The 7,683-nt window shown below is 30.7% G+C and overlaps 1 protein-coding gene and 1 long non-coding RNA gene across 5 annotated transcripts in view; one reads left to right on the top strand and one right to left on the bottom strand.

Moving 5' to 3' along the window:
• The window catches only part of LOC106681918 (mediator of RNA polymerase II transcription subunit 15), a 220,052-nt gene that overhangs the window by 143,014 nt on the left and 69,355 nt on the right, over positions 1-7,683 (top strand). The window lies entirely within an intron of this gene.
• LOC136796512 (uncharacterized) overlaps positions 1,325-7,683 on the bottom strand; it is a 61,464-nt gene continuing 55,105 nt past the window's right edge. The window contains exon 3 of the long non-coding RNA XR_010844227.1: positions 1,325-1,623. This is a non-coding gene — a long non-coding RNA (uncharacterized lncRNA). The remainder of the gene's footprint in view (positions 1,624-7,683) is intronic.

Raw genomic sequence — 7,683 nt, forward strand, 5'->3', positions numbered from 1 at the left:
TTTGAGCATACATAATATATTAATTAAATGAATAAGCTATTAAATGTTTTTTTTGTAAATTATTGTATTTAGTTAAAATTAAATATTTAAATACAGTATGTGATTTTTTTTGTTACGAAAATTTTAAGTTTATGCTGTTGATGTGCAATATATTTGGTAACTTTATTTGACAAATACACAAATAAATTCCTTGGCTTTAATTCACTTATAGTGCTCAATTATATATATATATATATATATATATTTTTTACTCCCCCACCTAGTCATATCTGATATACAGAGAAGAAACGAACTCATTTAAAAGTATGTTGCAAATCCTAATTGACGGAGTTGCTTTATGCTAAATTTTAAATAGTTGGACCCGCAACATCCCAAGGCGGAGCCAGAGCTGGGCAAAAAGTTATTGCATTTACAATTACAAATACTTTCCAATTACTGTAATTCGAAACGAAGGAATGAAATTACAATTCTGATTAGTCCGAAATTACATTTACTAATTGAACCAAAGTAATCGTTACATTTGATTCTAATGATTAATTCCAATTCCGTTTTGCCCAACACTGAGCACCCTTAATTATCAGAACAAACCGAAAGGTACAGCAGATATCGATGGCTTACTTCACAGTAGTGCTAAGTAAATTTCTACTAATTTTATGAAAAATACAATTAAAGGTTTTCTCTGTTAGGAAAATTTCAATTTTTCAGTTGTTTTTTTTTACAGAACAGATTTAGATATAAATTCAAAAAAATAATTAAAAAGTCGTTATTTTCCTGGAGAACAGAACCTTTAATTGTATTTTTCATAAAGATAGTGGAAATGTTCTTTACACCACTGTAAAGTACGGCATCGATATTATACCAGAAACATGTGTTTAGAAAAGCGTCTTGACAGATTTTATATAAAACATAACATGTATCCAATATTTGTTTTTACAAAAACTTCAACAATCCTGTTAAAAGATTTAATAAACCATATTGTTACTTGTAAAAGTAATTTTATTTTCTTGCCATCATTTTATAAAATATTTTGTAGGACGGTCTCATTAATTATTTATTTCATATATATATATTTTTTTTTGAGGAACTGATTTTTAAAAACTAGATGATTCTGATAGTTACTAATCTTTAAAAAAAAGCTATAAGGAAAAATTTGATTATAATATAAGACATAGCACACTGATAGGATCAATTATTTTTTAATAGTTGAGTACAATAAAAAAAAATTACCATACACTATACAAAAAAATTGTATTGAATAACACGATTTTACTTTAAAATGGTCAAGTGGACTTTCGCTCAATTTGTTAGAAAACATGTAGGAAATTAGATTTTTTCAAAATTCATATATATATACCTTTTATTGTCAAATAAATTACCACAAAAGTCCCATTTCGCTTTCAAAAAAAAAAAAAAAAAGAAAGAAAAAACGAAAACCTTTTACCGAAATAAAGTGGTAGCTAAGGATTTTGTTATGTATCGTCACAATCGCTGTGTATTTCTAGAGAGTGGTATTGTCAATGCCCTTCTCTAAAAACTTTTACTATTCTCGATCGGATTTCTATCTCCTTTCGTGAATCACTCCAGTTCGGTCCATTCTACATCCCTCCAGATTTTCTCCCGTTCCTGAAACAGTTAGAGATCACAGATAAATCGTACAATCCTTTTGACTTAACAATAATATTTAACATAACCATGTACGAATATATGAATTCTTATATTTTTTAGCTGCGAAAAGAACTCATAAACAATGAATGTATGTATTATGTGTACTCAACAAATAATTCTAACATTTATCCATACTTTTCTATAATAACGACATAACATCTTACCTTTGACCAAATTAATACATTTTCAATGTTGCCCCAGGAGAGCATTCATAAAAGATTAAGGCGATTCATTGATATCTTCATTGCTGCCCCAGATTATATCAAAAAGAAACTTTTTAAGCTGAAAAACCCTGTTGTTAAATTTCGTAGATTTTAAAGTGTGCCCCTAAACTATTTGACTTTCAGAAAGTATTTTAAACTTTCCATCAATACTATCACTTCTAATTACACTTAAACCTTCAAATCTTTTTTACGAAAATACATTAATCTAGCAAACTATGTGACCCGCAATAAATGATTTCTATATTCATATGTTTTTAGGTTTCACATAATTTTTTTTTATCTTTATAAATAATTTTATTTATTGATAGATATTACAATCTGCCACACAGTTGTGGGCAATAGGTAATAGTGATGAATCATAAGGTTTCACATGAAGCATGAAAAAAAAACATAAGTATTTTAACTTAAATGTTAACACCCCTTTCCTATCTATTCAAGATTTCCTCCAAAGTATGTGAAAACAATATTAGAGTGGGGATTTTCTTGGAATTTATACTTTCTTTCCAAATCATTTACGTCGTGTCATCATCAAACTGTAAGGTAAAATTACCTGTGTCTATTTCAAAGTTCATTTCATAAAATGAAATTTAAGCATCGTTGATGAAGAAAGAGCTACTAGCAAGGTCTTGTTTACTGCGGGATGGATAGCTGTTAAAGATATAAGAGAACTTCTCACAGTTAAGTTATTAGGACAGTTATTTTTTTCTAGCAAATTGAAAAAAATAAATAAATAAAAGATTCTAGATAAGTGAAATGGTGGTTTAATTTGTGATGTGATAAAAAAATAAACCAGGATTAGATGTTGCAAGTATATTTAATTTAATCTCTTTCTTTATGACGAACATATTTTCATAGTCGAGTGATCTCGTTCAATAATTTTTACCATTCTTTTTTTTTTTAAATAACTTTATTGAAATTTACAACTGTATATTACATAATACATTTAGTAAATATGGTCTTAGTTAAAATGGAGTGTTACAGGCGTGTAGAGCAACCTGCATTAGGGTAGCACTCTAATGACATTTTACATTAGCTGGTCTCGTGGCCATCTTCTTTTCAGGCGACTCGGAGGATTGTCAGGAATGGAAGAGGATGCAAAGTTAGAAACTAGGGGGTTTGAGTGGTTAGGGAGTTTATAATGGAAGGAGTGATATCTGGTTCGGGGTCCGAAGTCCGGTTACATAGGGAACTACTATTCATTACAGTATTTAAAGAGAGTCTCATCATTTTAATCACACTTCCCTCTCCATCTTCCTCTATCATCTTTCCCCCTTCCAATTTCAATTTACCAATTATTGGAGAAGTTTGTCGGGGGGTGCGGTCAGTAAAGAACAACATAAATAAACAAAACCATATTTATTTATTTTATGCCGACGTTTCGACCTGAGTTTCAGGTCTTCATCAGCGGTTATGGCGTAGAAGGTAGGCCTGCAACTGAATTATTTACCCTTTAATTTGGCATTTATTTCAAATTTTTACTTCAATTCTTTAAGTCGTTGTTAAATATCATCATTGTTAAATTATTGATTTAGACTAGCTTACAAATTGACACTCGGTAGAGGCTGTATCATATATAAATATTCTATAGAATAGCTTAGAAATTAACAATAAGTAAGGGATCTGTAGTACCCACATTACTGATTACCATAATACTTCACACACTGTAATATATAGTTCTTATGATTTTAAAGAAAATTGAAAAGAAAAAAAAAATCGATGTTTTTATTGGAATAATGATCTATTATAATTTGGTTTAGAATTTTTTTTTTAATTTATCTCATTTTAAAAACAACCGTGTTTATAAAATGTAAAATTATTAGTCAAAGCCAAGACTAAAGCAACATGAATGCGAACTCAAAGACAAACTTATACAACAACGATTGCTGTCAATTTAAATATTTGAACTTAGTTATTCAAGTAACACAAGACTTTTTGAATTTTAATATAAGAAATTACAAAAATGAATAACAGCAGAAAAAAAAACTTTAATGAGAAACTTGAATTGACGCGAATTTTTCCTCAGAATTTTTTTCACATTTATGGACCATTAATTTCTGTACAAAACTATGTTTTTTAAACATTTTTCCAATAACCGTCCATTCAATTTCTTGGTCAGATTCCACGGGTTTTGACGTTCGGTTTGCCGTTTCACCTAGATTTTCTTTTTATCTTCCAGGAGCTCAAATTCAAAATTGATAAACATTCATGCAACCCAGAAATATTGTTATAAAAGTAGAAAGTGTCTTTTGTTAGTAATTTTCTTGGTGTCTTTGGAGTCTTCCTTCTTTTCTTGTTAATGACACCTTGATCGACATAATTATTGACCTTGAAAGATATAATTATAGGACTAACCGGTTCACTGAATTCGCTCTCATTTGATTGGACCGTGGTGTCAGATTACAAAATTTCCGAAGTTCTTTAGTTTAACGTTCTATTTGTATTTGAATATGTTTCGCTAGAAAGCAATAAGGAAAACCTAAGAACTCTTGTACCGGATGCTGTGGTTTTCCACAATATGCATCGTCATCATGATGAAAATTGTTTATCTAATTTATAAGGATTTCAGAAAGCGAAATAGCTAACAGATTTCCCTAAGGAAGGTCTGAATGAAATTGTGTTGGAAAAAGTCTTTTAGCGATTGAATGATATGAAGACGTTAACTTAGCAACCTCATGTTTGAAGCGGTGCGGCACAGTAGTATCGAAGTCCAAAATTCTGAAACTTACAATTTCTAATGTTCTGTGAAACAATCTGGAATTCCACGAAGACTTACGCAGTTATTTCGGAAATTAGTAATAACAAATTAAAAAATCATAATATAACACCCGTTGTGCCAAAAAATGAGCATGTCGGCGAAAAAATAAAAGGATCTACTCTAGCATTAAAGATATCATCCTTTTAATCAAATCTTTATAATTAAAAGAAATGGAGATACTAATAATAATCCGGAATGGAGTAATCAATATGATTTTAAATCAAAGAAAAAAATATAAATATTTAGTGATTTTCTTTTTTTTTTTTCTTTCCAAAATATTTCTTCTTTTTTTTTTAAATATATTTACATTACACCAACGTTTTGGAGTCCTCCTCCGTCTTCTGGGTACTTCTAGAAAGATTAGGATTACAAGGCTTCAGTGTCATAAAGATACTGAAGTGTTAGCTGGTTGTTTTCCGAAATATTTTATTTATAAAAAAAATTGACAAAATAAAATTTATGGATTTTAGACATAGGGAGCTAGAAACAGAAAGAATATTATTGTTATAATAGGGTAATTTATTTAAATTTTTAACTAATATTTAAATAATAATTGTTGGAATCCTCACACAAGACTGAAAAGACAGGAAACTGCACGCAGATTCCGACTATTACAGCACTTACTAGAAAAACAGTCTAAACTTCCAACTCATTACAAAAGACTGATCAAGATTACAATAATAAGGACCATCTGGACATACGGAGTTGAGCTTTGGGGCTCCACTAAACCTTCGAATTCCTCACATGTCGAATCCTTACAATCCAAAATCCTTCGTAAAATCCTCAATGCTCCTTATTTTGTTACTAATAAAACCATACATAAAGACCTAAATGTTCCTTATGGAACCGATCTAGCCCGAACCCATATCATTCCTTCCATTATAAACTCCCAAACCACCCAAACCCCCACTAGTTTCTAACCTTATTTCCTCTTCCATTCCTGGCAATCCTCCCAGGCGCCTGAAAAGAAGATAGCCTCGTGACCTTATATTGTACAATGTTTTTAGAGTTCTATTACTGGGTAGTTTCTCTATATGCTGTATCATATCATTATTTCATTATGATCAAATTTGCTTGTTGTATTTTTTATACAGTTGTAAATATCAATAAATAAATAAATAATAATTGATTAATAAGTTTTTATTATTATATTATTGTTGCATTGTTTTTCAAATTCGTAGAGGCATACTAAAGACGGAGGAGAACTCCGAAACGTCCGTGTAGTGTAAATATATTCTTTTAAATAAATAAAAATTATGGAAAGGAGAAAAAAAGAAAACCATTAAATATTTATATGATATAAATTGATCCTTTTCGGGGTAGAAAATCGGTGTATAAACAAATAAAAATATATCAAAGATGTTCCGTCTAACGTTTGGTTAGATTTTAGTTTCTGTGGAGCCACACACCATGAGGTAGATTTACTGAAACGATTTCCGGTGCTTGTAAGTGCATTCATAGATTTATTTCATTTGAAAAAACTAAATATATTGAAATAACTTTTAACTTTTAATACAATTTTGTTTTATTCTTTATAGATAATTCTAAATATAACGCTTCCATTGCAATTTTTAATAACCTAGTGAATCATTTGTTAGACATTTAGACTTTAAGATTGATCGAAAAAAAGAACCGACTCCGGAGCCGAAACTGTTGAAGGAGATGAAGCGATAAATAAGTTGGGGGAGACCGCAAGATGAATCGGGTGAAAGCCTTGGGAGTTGCCTCTTTTCTCACTCTCCTACCTAATTTTTTATTTCTTCTCTTCCTTTATGCCCTCATGACCCATCTGTTTATTATATCTTTAGGCCGTATTGGTAGTTTTTTTGCTAAACGAACTCGAAAATGGGAAAAAGAAAACTTGAATTATTCATTGTTATTTCAACATAGTTTGAAAGTTATGGGAAATTCTAATGGAAGCGAAAGGCTCTTCTTTAGGAATTTGTTATCGGTCGTTCCATCAATACTCCTGATTATCCGTGTAATTTCATTTCATAGTTTCCTAGGTCAATTAAACAAACATAAAAAAACAATAACTTTTTTAATATATAATAGGGAAGCCTACTAAATGCAACCTTTTTCGAAGATGAGCAAGATTTGAATGAAAATAATAATTTGAACACAAGTGAAGTCATATGTTGATGATAGTGTAATTTGCTTTATGCTAGAAAATAGATTTTTTCTTACGAATGAAGAGTTATGAGTTTATCTTCGCCTTGTAACATTAAAAACCCAACATTATTGATTAATCAAATGAGTTTTCACTGAATTAAATTGCTCATGATTTCACTTTTGTGGGTTTTATCGGAATCATTCGTCTTTCTGAACTCAGTTCTGATTTTTGGCACCTTTATTGGAACCCGGGCCATCTTCTTATAATCATCAGATGCAATCAACTAATAATCTAGTAAATATTTTGTAGCTGTACTTTTGTTGAAGTTTAAATTCATTGTTATAAACTACATTTAACATTTAATAATAATACAGACTAAGGGAACCCCAAGATTCGATGCCGATACCACCAATCGTTCTTTACATAAATTTTTACAGTGCCGCCCCTCCAAATCACCTACTAAATCAGTTTTGACGCTATCACCCTACCTACGTTTCGGTCTACCACTCGAACGTTTACCCGTCGGTTCAATATTTAATAACATTGTAGGAATCTGCCTACGACCTACTGAGCCCTACAACCTTATACGCCACAATGCTCTAATCTGCGTTATATTTAACCTTGATTCAGCATTGTGTAGACTTCTATATTCTCCCGTTAATCCATTCTTTTTCTGTCCGAATATTTTACATAATATGAAGAAGATGGTCAGGATTGCGATCAAAAAAGAATAAAATAGTTTTCAACAATTAATTGTTCGATGGTTCGCCCCACTTAGCAGGGCTTCACTAGGGCTGTTCAAGACGATTGGTTCAACCTATTCAACATATCGTCTTGAACAGTCCTGATGAAGTTCTGCAAAGTGGTTTCGCCCCACTTTGCAGAACTTCATTTGAAAACTATTTTGTTCTTTCTTGACCGCAACC

Source organism: Halyomorpha halys, unplaced genomic scaffold, assembly GCF_000696795.3.
Source record: "Halyomorpha halys isolate HHAL.00 unplaced genomic scaffold, Hhal_1.1 Scaffold374.1, whole genome shotgun sequence".
NCBI classification, from domain to species: Eukaryota; Metazoa; Arthropoda; class Insecta; order Hemiptera; family Pentatomidae; genus Halyomorpha; species Halyomorpha halys.